Source organism: Dinoponera quadriceps, unplaced genomic scaffold (genome assembly GCF_001313825.1).
Source record: "Dinoponera quadriceps isolate SergipeBrazil2010 unplaced genomic scaffold, ASM131382v1 scaffold1395, whole genome shotgun sequence".
Taxonomy (NCBI): Eukaryota; Metazoa; Arthropoda; class Insecta; order Hymenoptera; family Formicidae; genus Dinoponera; species Dinoponera quadriceps.
This window is the reverse complement of record NW_014556488.1, coordinates 1,200,198-1,213,772: the sequence shown is the minus strand read 5'-3', so window position 1 is coordinate 1,213,772 and position 13,575 is coordinate 1,200,198. Positions and strand designations below refer to the sequence as shown.

General features: G+C 45.5%; 1 pseudogene; it reads right to left on the bottom strand.

Annotated features, from left to right (window-relative positions):
* Nucleotides 1–1,033: 1,033 nt before the first annotated feature.
* LOC106747568 lies at nt 1,034–6,264 on the bottom strand (annotated as a pseudogene).
* Nucleotides 6,265–13,575: the final 7,311 nt, after the last annotated feature.

Sequence of the window (13,575 nt, the reverse complement as noted above, 5' to 3'; positions counted from 1 at the left end):
ATATAGCTGCCATCGTGATGAATCCACCTTATGTGACGGTGATTTATAATCTGTTGGAACGCATATCGCTTAGATATTCAGTCTACGCACACTATGAGCTGGGATTACTTTGTCACGGGGCAGCCGACACGGTGTTTCTATCGCAAATTTTTCCTTCTTCTTTCCTTTTATATTTTATCGATTCAAAAGCAGCAGGGTCTGCTTCGCGCACGTACGACCGGAAAATCATCGGCAATTCGCTGATAGATCGGACGAATTGCTTCAAGAGCGGATAAAGTCACTGAGGGGGGAGGGGGGGGGNGGGGGGGGGGGGGGGGGGGAATATCGCGTATTACTCGAGCATCTCGATAACGCTTGATTTGGGTGACGCAGTCGCGATGGAGAGTTACTGCCCGAGATATCGGTTGTAGTTTTTTCTTGTACGTCACGCGAGCTTACATCAACCGAAAGCGGTTATCAGCGACCGCCGTATGCAAATTGGCCGCTTGCAAAAATAGTCGAAAAGTACATTCCGCGGTCTAGTAAGTCATAATTGCGCGCGATACTAAGTAAAGTCGCGGCATGTCCTTGACACACATGAGCGCATGGGACTGGGAATCTCGAGACGTGTAATTTAAACACAATCCACTCGAAGCCTCGCAATAAAATAATAACGTCCGACTTCGTCTGCCCGCATCGAAAGCGCAGATATCGCGTGCAGCGGCGAACTACTTGCTGCAACGCTACTACATTGTCGCAACAATCATTGTTATTCTGTCTTCAGTAAAATCGAGATCTCTGGAAATCGAGGAATCGGTCAGATCGGCGAGATCGATGTCAAATATCGATCGCGCCAGCACGTTACGCCCGTTCGGAAACCCGAGTTAAATTTCCCGCTCGTTCGTCGACGCGACGAAATTCGCGGGGCTGCGATGAGAATATTCGGCGGTATTTACGAGCGCCTCCCGAAACGGATGCTAAATCGCACACATCGCCTCGGCCGATATTGGCGCGAGAATTCTCGGCTCCGATATTGTTTACCCTCGCTGGCCCGTTATTTTCTGCGGCACTCTCGCCGGCACTCTCGTTTTTACAAGCGCTCGTCGTTTTTCCTCGTCGTGCCTCTTTTGAACGACGGTACACCAGCCGGTATTGCAGATACAATGTAATGCCAGCTAGAAAGATCCCTACGGGAATAAGCAGAAATATCGCCCTCGTGTCGTCGAGCGTGAATCCCGGGTCAATTTCGTCACTGACCGGACACCGCGCCCTAGCCGGATTCTCATCCCACCATTGCTTCTCCAATTCCGACGATATCCCCCGCAACATGACCTGCGTGATTCTACGTGAGGGAAGAAAAACACGGGACGTGTGAAAGAGAGATGGACAACAATGATCGTTTGTATGTTACCAACAATTACGCGTATCTAAACGTCAAACGTATTTAGACATCGTACGATTTGACATGACATGAAAAGGGAGGGAGAGAACAAGAGATATCGGAGAAACGAATCAGAAGTGAATTAGAATCTCACAAATGTCCAGGATACGTACGCGTCGTTGAGCCTGCTCTTCAACGGCGAGCCCTTCTTCACGGCGAAGGCGAAGGGCCTCACGCCGAATTCCTTGCCCACTTGCTTGAGATCGCAGTTCGTCAGCTCGAGGTACTTAATCTGTATCGCCTCGCCGATGTAAGCGAATTCGCGAGTGCGATTTATCCTCCGTACGTTCCTCACGGCTTCTCGCTTATCCATGAGAAAGCCCGTCTTCTTCATCGCGTTGTAAATCTTCGTGTACTTATCATCGACCGGATACTCCCATACGGCGAGCTTGTTCTTCTCCCAACCCGGCACGCTCTCGTCCAGGATCATTCGTCGCCACAGACTGTAAACATTCATTCGAGCGATTACGCCGAAATTCACGAGCTGGAAAACGACGATCCCGACGATCGATTGGCTTTTATCTTGTTGAAGGGGAGCGTATCGCTCCGCGGAACAAGCGATCACGTCGAGAAGATCAGCGTCTTAAGAGGATATCCTCGTGTAAAACCTCAAAATTTTCGATTTTCTCGTTTCGCTTTTCCGTCTTAACCCATTAACTGCCAAATTTTTTTTTTGAAATTTTTGGCCGGATAAGTTATATATATGCACAAAAAGTTGTGTAACAGTATAATTATATTCAAATTATGTTTTGTTTTGAGCCTCAAATGGGAATCCTGACAGCTAATGGGTTAAGTTTCAAGTGTAAAAAATACGTTCTTGAAATGTTTTGGCAATATCTGTACAATTAACGAAATTATAAGCGTATGAACGGAGCAGGCCTAAATCTATCTTCGCAGAGGAGATTTACCGTTCTATAATGTGGTTGAAATTTAGAGCAATTTTCGAGCGAAAATCGAAACAATTTTTTCTTCAAGTTTAATCTCCATAAAAAACAAAAATATGCGAAAAACGATAAAATTCTGCGAAATGTGTCAATATTAACATGAACGAGAAAAAACGTACAAGATTGCGCGCGCGCGAACGTTCACGCGAATGAAAATTTTAGACTCTTTTTCTTAATATTAATATTAATTAATTTTAATATTACCGTGTCGCTGATATTGCTAGTCTTACATGCTTTCAAACGTTATTAAATATAGTCAGAATTTTATTAAGTAATTCCCAAAGAAGATCAATTACGAGAACCTTACAGTTCACTTTAAACAAATTCACAAAGTATTACCTACTTTCATCCGCTCTAGACGAGGATACTTAAAGATACCCTTTTAAAGTCACTGAGAGATTACCGTTGGAAACATTGTTGTCAAACGCCACTGATTCTGTGTAACGCTATGTTAATACAGCATTTATAAATCACACAAAGTTATAATAGCTTTCGCGCGCACGGCCGAAGATGGGCGAGATGCGTAGGGCGGTTATCTTCTTTAATAATGAAAGAGCTGACGCGGATTACACCGGCGAGTATCCTGACAAAGTCTCCGCCGGTATCACGAGTGTTAGTACACATCGGACGAGAGATTGCGCCCGTAATTGGACGTGTTTACGGCTCGCTTGATCGCGAAACAGTTAATTAATTTCGTTGCTGACACAACGATTAGCGTTTTTTAACGATCATTATTGCCGGGCATTATTACAGTGGCGGCGATTCGTAATGCAATCCGGCTGCCGTCGCGCGTCGAATAATAATTTGTCAGAGCGGAAAGGTGGTCTGCCTTTGTATCCCATTTCATGGCAATTTAAATCGCATCTCGCGGAGTAACTCGATCAATCGTGCGCAAACTACCGCGTTATGCCGGCGGATCGGTTGTATCGCGCGCGCATGCTCCATTAGGGCTATGGCACGCGAAAAAAAAGAAACATAAGCATTAAGACTTCAGACACGATGGAAGGAATAAAGGCTGAGACACAATGAAAAGAAAAAGGAAGAAGAAATTAAATATAGGAAATTAGGAAAAAAAGATATTAGAAATAAGTTTCAATTTTATCAGGGAATATATGGTAAAAGTGGTGATCTCGTTTTAAAACACGTTTTCATATCAATTAAATTCGATCGCTGCGGGAAATCCGTCGCCGTGAAATACGAGCGCCTTCGGTTCGCATGAACGGAGTTCGAACAGTCGTTCGCTCGCTCGCTCGTTTGTTTGTTTGTTTGTCTCTTCGTTCGTTCGCTCGCTCTGTGCAGTTCGGTAATATATTCGCGACGTATTACACGCTGCGACGTGTATCAAAGGAGAACGGTAACGATACCAGTTCACTAGCATATTGTAGCTCCCAACAATCGCCATTGTCGTCCGTTATCAGGATGCTCTCGTAATTCTCCGTCGGGAAATTTTCTACGAATCCGCGGAAAATGTCGACTCGACCGTGTTTGTAAATTCTACCCGCAGCGGACAACAAATCCCCCCTCCCCCCGTTCTCCGATCCTCCCATCAAACTCGGTTCATCTGTTCTTCCTCTCGCGACATATCGATTCTGCCGAGATGGGAAGGAGACGCCTCTCAATTTTGAAGGAACACGTTCCGAGGAAACGACGTTTCGGCTTGTCGAACTCGCTTGATAAACTCGCTACTCCCGTCTTTGTCAGCGGCAACTACTCACCGCCCAGTACCGATTCGCGGTTCGCATCGGTCTCTGATTGCTGTCATCGCAAATCGTGACATCCGAGAGGGCTCAGGATGGTCTCGCTTACCTGGACAAAAGCTCCTCGTTGTTCTTCATGCTTTCGAAGTACCTGTACGTCGACGAATTAACAATGGTCGAGTAGTCAACCTGATATTGCCTCCTGAGGTCGTCGATCGTCTCGATATGGCGCTCCAATCGATACAGAGTTCGATACGCGGCAAGGTTCGCGGAGTAAGCCGCCACGACGATGAAGACGAACAGCCACCAGACAGCAACGGCCATTTTGCCGGAGAGGCTCTTAGGTAGCGCACCGCAACTCTCGGGCGCGAGTGACGTGAAGCAGAACCAAAAGCACTCTCGTAGGCTGGCGAATCGCCGATCCGGCTCGTCCGTGTATCTTTCCGGCGCGTTGCTGTAGCTGAAGGGCGAGAAATGCTCGAACAGATGCAGCAGGATCGACGTGACGAGAAAGGCGATGGCGAAGTGCAGCCAGACCTGGGGCTCGAGGATCGTGAGGAACAACAGGAACGTTGAGGGCTCTCTGCGCCTTCGCATCATGATCGTGAAGCCGTTATCCTTGTAGAACGGTATGGTATAGTCTACTACCTGTTGCAGGGGAACGAAATTCTTGACTACTAAGTCGGCAAAAGAGAAATTCGGCGCGCGAGGCGTGGCTCGATCTTTGCGATCAGATTCCGCTGTCTCGCATTCTCGATGAGAAAAAAATATTTAACGAAATATTTGTCAAATAGCAATAATACTTGGGTATTTAGAGTTTTCAACGATTTTCGACCTTACGCATATGTGCTTTAAGGTCGAAAATCGCACAACTCAGCGGCAGTCAAATTGGCGCGCATTTTAAGTATGTGACGCCATCTGGCGAGGATCGACGCGAACTATATGGCTGGCCCATAAGTCCCGGTGTAAGTATTGCTGTTTTGAATGCAGATGGTGAGCTGTTCGCGCGAAGTTTAGACGCGATGCCTGTCGAACACGGCGACACAATTTTTACGAGGAAGAAGGAGAAGAAGGAACGACGAGGACGAGTGGGACGTTAGCTTTCGCCAATTTGCGAGGTAAATCAAAACTCAAGTCGCGAAAACCGCGCCGCGAATCTCCCCCGTTGCGTCCGATCGAAGAGTCAAATCGTCGATTGTTTCATGTTGATACGCGTTAGTCCGAAGTCAAGTTCATCTTGCATGCTTTCGTGCTGAAAACGTCATTCTGTCTTTATTTCTCATTACATGCTGAAGGAAGATAGAGCGATGCTTTCAGCACGAGAGCGTTCAAGGCGAACTTAGCCTGAATCTATAACAGATATAGTAAGCGTTTAGCCCTTTGCTCTCCCGTGCAGCATAAATTGGTTGGTTAACCACTGCCCAACGTTGGTCAAACCTTGAGTAACTGTTAACCGACTAATTTCTTCTCATGTTTCATAGTTTCATAACATAGTTACAATACATAGTTTCTGGCAAAGAGAGTTTCCAGCCTTAACAGACATCGCAATTCCTACGATTTAAGCGTTATAATTTTTGGCAACGCGGGGAACATTTTTTTCTCAGAAATTACGTTAAATTTGTTTACTTAGAGCAAAAGGCTGAAAAAAAATCCAGATTTAAGAATGTATTGCTTATAACTCAAAATAATGAAAATATGATGAAAAACTTACAAATTGATCTAAACTGCATATAAAAGTGACACCAAATTTGGGTAGTAATTCAAAGCTTAGATTAAAAATTTTCTACATTAATTCTACTTTAAAGGAGGTTGCAGAAAGAAAGATTAGCATGCTGTTTTTAATTTCTATTTTTATTATCTCCTAAACTAAAAATAATATTTTAATGATGAAAGCGTACCTGTTGACGGAGATGCGTGATCCACAACGCTCCCACGGCGAAGTCCGCGGTGTCGGTCAGCAGGTCCGCGATCATGCCGTTCCACTCGCCCGAGTCGGTTAAGTAGCCGAATTTCTTGTCGGTGGATTCCGCGAGGTCGTAGTCGAACCCGGAGATCCGGCTCATCGCTTCCAGCAGGTCAATGCAGTAACCGTAGAAGCTGCCGCTGCTGTTGTTGTACATGACGAATGGCGCGGTAACAGCCGTTACTACGCGATACCGCGGTCTCGCGGTAACATTCATCTCTCGGGTTTACGAGCCGCTAATTATCGCTCGGGTGCGCTAGGAAGGTCGATTTTGAAAAAGAACGGCCGCCCGAATTGCCCGCGTCCCGGTTAATTCTGGTTCTCGCGGAGGCGGAGGAACTCCGAGCGCTCGTTAATCAGCGAAGGGTTTGATATGTGGACGATGTATCTTTCTTTCTCTCCCTCTCTCTCTATCTCGAAATAATGATTCGTTCAACTGTAGCTGCCGGGAAAGTCAAAACTTCGTTCTGTAAGTGACAGCAGGCGATCTGAAAAACCAATTCTCCACGGATAACCCGTGGAAATTCTTCCTCTTTTTTTCTTTCTTTGATTAAATTCTTCCACGGAAAAAAAACGCGCGCGCTCGCCCACCACGATCCTTCGGAACGGCGCAAAATAGATTTCACTGCGAGATATTTGAATGAAATCGATGGACACAGTCCGGACCGGCACACAGCCGGTTTCATCGACGAATTCCGCATTATCGATGACAACGAGCTTATCGAGTTGCGGCGCCTTAATAAATTGCCTCGCGAATGCATCGTATTAATTCGCGCGCAGAGCGTAGCGAGAGAGGTACGCGCGGGCGCGGTCTAATCAAATTTACAAAGGGATGTTACACACGCGTACGGCGCAGAAGTGAGCCGAATTTAAAGCGACGCGCGGAATTAACGCGATACATTTATTCTTCATTATTTACGGCCCGGACGAACCGATATGTTGCTCGTTCCTACAATACGCACTGCCGCAATCGTTGCCACTACCGTTTCAGTGAAAGACAAAAGTTGCGCGCCGCGTGTACACATGCACACACACATACACAGTCAGTGGGAGGAAGGTAACGATATCTTTTTTTTTTTTTTAATGGATTTCCCAACGCGCCCGTATCGAGGATTTATTTTTCAATAATTCTCAGAAGAATTTTCCTATTTGATATCCAAAGTCGGAAATTTTGGCCCCATGTTAAACCTTCATTGTTAGAAAAACTTTATAATTTGGTTGTGAAGTTTTTTCACATAAGCAAGTTATGAAAATTAATAACCAGATTGATATATTACATTTAATAACGCATGGTTATGAAAAGACATCCTGAATTCACTTTTCATAATGATGCTGTAATATAGAATATGAGATTTAGTGCGTGAATATCAGTGAAATACATCAGTTGGGATGTATTTCATTAATATGCACAACTAACGACTTATAACGTCGTCAATGATCGCACACGTTCGGAAGTTCATCGAGGTAATAGCGTGGCAATCCTCCTCCCACCGACGAGGTACATATTTACCGATCTCCTTACACCGGAAAAGAAGAAGTACGAAGCGTAATAAAACGCGCCGCGTTTCTCTCCCTTCTGATTCGGCGCCCGAGTTTCCCAGGCGCGGGTAATGCTGGTTCGCGAGGTAATATACTGCGCTTTGTGGGAGTTCGAGGCAAATGAAGATTCCCGCTTGCACCGGAAGGCCTCTCTCCACTTTCACGCCGCGAGGTGACTGTGCGAGGTCCTCCTCTGTGTGTTTCTATGCCGGTTGCCTCGGGGATGACGTCGAATTGGTGCTCAACTGACCGGCCGCGTCCTACCGCCCTTCTTCCTCTTGTAATTTTTCTGCTTTTTTCACAAGGTACCTCCCCTTCGACGATATCCGACAATAACGGCTGGCGAGACGGACTGCCACGTGCGAGCCGCTGTTGTTGCGTTATCCCTCTCTTTTATTTTTTTTTTTTTACTTCATATTTCCGCGCAAATTGGGCCACGAGCGTGTACGTTTGGCATTTCTGACGCGTGCACGTTCCCGTGTATAACATGCAATTTCCGTGAAACATTACGCGCGGGTACGTTCAGATGGAGACGCTTGTTACGAGCGCGCGTATCAGCGGAATTCGCGATTTCCGTATCGGTGCGACTCGCAATAAGTCTCGCTGATAGTTTCGCGGAACGTTTCGCAGTGTGTTCCAGGCGACAGGTGGATCGGAATATTTTCCTCCGCGCTGTATTAAAGCGAAGACCAAATTACGATATTGGAGTAAACGCGCAATTATCGCCGAGTAGCGAAACGCCGAGATTCATTCGGTATTTTCAGACTCGTTAACGACCTCGATCTATTCAAGCCGCGCGTTCTTTTGCGCTCGCTTTTTCAGCTCAAAGCTATCAGAGTCCGAAATTTTATTTTCTACATTAAGTCTTCAAAGATCTTCTCTGTTTTGCTGCTTTGATGCTACAAATTGTAAGTTATTTCCGTTTTCTCCGCTCGAAGACTCAATGTAGAATTAAGTAGACTTAATATTAAATTTAATATAAGGTCGAACTCAAGTCGAAATTTTAATCCTATATTAAGTCTACTTAGTTCTACATTAATACCGATATTCATAATCGGATCTCGTATTTAAGACCGTCTTAAGTTCATCTTCAGATGCTTTGTAGCCAATGAAATGAAACGTAATAAGCATCCGAGGATGAACTTGAGACGGTTTTAAATATAACATCTGATTATGATACCGGCTCGAGTCTTTAAGTGGAGAAAACGGGAATAACTTCCCATTTGTAGCGCCAAAGGGAGTAGAATAGAAAACCTTTCAAAGTATACCTTCTCAGTGTAAGGCTGAAATTTCTACCTGAATATTGCGATCGTCGCGAGCACGCGGTGTGAAAGGCGAAAGGCGTTGTCTTCGTGGGCCGAGTGGAGTAGGCGAGAAACATAAGCGACGGCTGGCTGGGAGCTACAGTGAAATCTGGTTCTAGGTCGTAAGGTTGCGAATTCATACTTATATAGCGCGAATCGTTACGAAGGCGTATAAGTTGAAAATCAGATTTACCGTAGACGCTAAAGGCTGCGTGGCTGGGCGATATCGCGGCTAATTGCATTAATATCTCACGTGGCGGTGTACGTACACGTGTGGCGTATACGCGCTATATATCCGTCATTCCGGCCAATTCAGCGCGGCTTGATATCGCCGTACGGCGTACAAGCGCCGTGTATTCCGTGCGCGAAGTCTTTCCCGACAACCGGCGGCTAATTCGCTTTCTTTGTTAGAGATAATTAAATCCACCGCCGCTCGTCCTTACATGCGCGTGCATGCGTGCGTATCATATATGCGCGCGCACCAAACTGCAGCTAATCAAAAAATTCCCAGCGAAGAAGGATATCTCGGACTCAGAACCTTATCAGTTTAGCGCAACAACGTCGGGGGGCAATTGGGGCGATAACGATTTCCTCTTAGCAGTGCGTTCCTTTTAAGGTTCAGCTATTGTGTGAATTAATAAGGCGATCCTTTCGTCCCACCTCCTCCTCTCGGCCGACCGCTCGGTTATCTCGCATCGATTGAATTTTCATACGGTGCACAAGGGCCTCAATCGCGACTCATAAGCATAACTTGCGACGTGAATGCATTATAATGTGCATTACACGGGCTAACTATTCCGCCTGCTATCTCGGCAGGAGGGAGGAGGCGGCCGTAATTTAACTCGCTTTTGCAGAACTGTTCGCGTTTCGTTAATTTACGCCAAATAAATTGAATTCAACTTGTTACGCAGCTTTACGCCGTGCTCTTTGATTTCACGCAATACGGGGATCGGTTTTGTTCGCGCTGTTTGATTAATGAAATCGGGAAAATTGCGAATCTCTCTTAATTACTACCTCGCACCCAAGGAGGAGGGAGCGGGGGCATTCACTCGCGGATCTCGCCTCGGATCGTCGATGATTAATTGCGGAATTCGAGTCTTGGTTTGACAAGCCCGTGGCTCCGCCCGTGCGCGAATTTGGGAATTTTCGTCACGACCGTCGAGTTACGACGCGTCGTTTATTTTAGGGCGTACTCGAACGCCAACGATGGCAGCTTCCTATCATCAGCTCGGCTCGCGAACGAGCAAATCGTATTTATCATAATACGACTCATCGCGTCGCAAGCGCGTACGTTAACGAGAACATCATGCGCGATATAAAATAACGTACATGAAAATACCCATAAACTCGCGCCGTTCTAACTAGCACAAATGAGAAAAAAGAAACAGAAAGCCGGGTCATATCTGCCATGCTGGCTCCAATATCGAAATATTTCACGAGACGGTTAATTCAGCTTCGGCTGAAAATTTCTGATAAACGGCGCGATAAAGGTCGAGCATTCAATATCGGTGATGCGACCGGCGCTATTCAGAATTCCGGATGCTTCGTAATCCGTGCGATTTCGGCTGGAAACTCTCTCTCTCTCTCTCTCTTGTGGTTCGGCCATTATCCGAAGAGGATGTCGTTATACGCGTCGACACGCGGCACTTTCCTCTTCCATTAGAAGGGAAGAGCTACTTTACACCGCGATCGAAGTAATTCGCACGGGAAAATCGTGTTTCATTTTTCGCTTATATATCCAGCCTCCCCGAGAGTGTGAAGGAGAATGATGATCCGCGCTCGTGAGCGGGATACCCAATCGTGTGACAGAATCACCTTGTACGATTGCACCTTCGTACGGAAGCTTTTAACGAGAGCGCGAATCGATGCGTTTTCCGGCCAGCAATTTTCCGCGCACTTAAGAAGCGCGCACACTTATCGCAATTATAAGAGAGAAAGGCCGCGAGAGCTGTATAAGGCAAAAGATGAAGTCCATAAAACGCTCGCCCTCCCGTGCTTTCATTCAGAGCGATCGTGATAATTTCCACGTCGTTTTGCGTTTCTCTTTCTCTCTCTCTGTCTCTCTCTTCTTCTCACCCGCGAATTTTGGTCACTTCTACAACGAATAAGCGGACATCCATTGAGGAAAATTGCCGGGACAATTTTATAATCGATAGCAGCCGGTATTTGTCCCCGCCGGAGGTCTTCGAGGAATCGGTGGGAGAGCGAAACGACGCGCTCACCTGCGGCGACAAAATCGTGAGAATGCTCAGGTGAAATCGGTCCGTCAAACGTACAATCAGCGGCGGAAAGATCGCAACGCTTATTTTCCTCATTGAATTTTGCAACGCATCCTTATACGACGGAAGGGTACATTTTTCAGTAACTCTTTCATGAAGGGAAAGGTTTCTCTGGGTTTAGTACATTGAGAAAAAGTACTTAAAAATTTATTTGTGGGGTATAAGGTGTATCTCACAGAAATAATCCTTATTCCTGTGAAATAAACCTTATATCTTCTACAAATAAAATTTTCATGTACTTTCTTCTTAATGCAGATGCTTGTTTGACTTGGGTTTGCTTAACATAAACAACATAATTTAATATCAAATATCATTTTGTTTGAATGAAAATATTGTTATTTCACTACAGTAAAACATGTTGTTTAACGGAAAACAACAATATTATTTAGAAAAAATAATATCGAATTTTCAATAAAGAAAAATTTGTTTCATTATATATTAAATATTATTCTACTGAAATAAAGAAATTCTTTAACATTTTTCTAACATAGTATTGCTCCTTTCAAATAATTTATTGCCTCAGACAACCAGTGCAATATGTGTTTGCATGAAAATACAAAAGAAATATATTATTTGGCGTATAAAGATATTTACATTGTTTGAAAAACTAAACAGTTCTGTTTTTTTATTGTCAAATCCAACATTCGTTTGTTTGCTCCATTTCAAAAGGCAAATCTGTTTGAATTAAAAAAATGTTATTAAATTTATAGAGATCCTTTCCTCTGTGTGGAAGATAAATTTTTCTCTTGCATATTTCGCGAATGCCTTTCAAAGGTCAGTGAGGCAAAAATGTCGCGATTTTTCTGCCGCGGACCACACGTACGCAGTACGACGAACGCAGTACGACGAACGTTGGAAACAGAAGGGGCGCGCGTATGATCGAGCAACTCCGAGGAGAGTACTCGAGGAAGCCTCCTCTCCTCATCGACGATGTTCGCTAGGATATCGTTTCGACGCCGCTCGAAGAAACAGTCGAGGGTCCGACGTAGAAAATGCCCGGGTTAACATCGATTCGCATGCTAGGCTCGCGTGTCCGCGGAGCCTGGAAATGCACGTTTTACGAGACATTAATGCTCCCTAAGCATGTTCCGTGTACACGTGCGTGTGTGTGTGTGTGCGCGTGTGCATCGTCGACTTTGCGAAGCGTGCGCGAGGCATGCCTTATTTAATTGCAAAATTCTTCGCGGATTCTTACGTAAGCTGACGCAGGAGAGCGACGACGCCCGTCGTCAGGCACGCGACGCACATCGCTTCGCTTACTTCAGCCGCTGAAATTATTAGCGGGATGATAAGCGCATGCATACAGAAATGCATATGGAAATAGCTGCAAGTGTGCACGCAGTAGAAGACGTGAACGTTGCGCGGGAATCGCACGTCGATGAAACAAGTTGGATCGTCGAATTATGCGGGCGCGAACGTTACGCGCGTTCTCGCGTGTATCATTGTATCGTCCGCAAGTGCCGAGGCGTGAAACGCGCGCAAGAAGAAAGAGAGGGCAAGAAGTTGACTTTACCGTGCACTTCGCACGTGCCCGCGATGTTTGTGGCTCTTGAATATTTCACGCCGAGCGAAACATCGCAATTCATACGCGTTCACCCGGTTACGCCTTACCAGAATTTACGATTATGGTATATATAGATATACGGTATATGTATCCGCCGCTATACCGTGCCTCTATCGAGCAATTTCTTTTCCGGCCAGTTGAAGATATCGACGTCCCGTGACGGGGAGGAACGGTCCTCACAGAAATGATCGGGCTCGATGAGAAGAGTCTTCCGCGGAGAAACGTCACTTTAAACGACCGTATGTCATCGCCGTGAGAGTCGAAATGGAGTCTCTTGGTCTTCCTTCGAAATTTAATCTAAAATCTTTTATTCCAATACCCGAGTTTAAAAACAGCGAAAACAACGGAAAGTTAAGACATCATCTTGGTTAAAATGGATGTTACATCGTTACATTTGAACCTGCAATTTTGTCGTCTTAGCTATTGCGTTGTGATATTAAAGGTTCAACATAAGGCTCGAATTTCGAATCGGGTGTAATCATGTCACAGACACCTGCGAACGCAAATTGTTGACGCTGTTTGCATCCGCGAAAAGATCTGCTCGTCGTGTCAAGAGATCTCGTTCTCTTCGCCGCAAAACCGCTTTTGTACTTGAGTTGCATGGCGAACGAAATTACATTTTTCCGGATACGACAACGCTCTTCCTCGTGAAAAAAAAAAAAAACACGGTCTATTACGTCCCGACGGTGTTGTTATTTTAGTATGTGGTTTAGGGGAATTACTCTATACATACATACGTACACGCGCAACACGAACAATGCACGAAACACTTGTAACGGTGCAACTGCGAGACACGGCGCAGACGACGATTTACTCGCGTTTTTAGCGTCGCGTGCAATGCATCACGCAAAATGCACTTCGCATT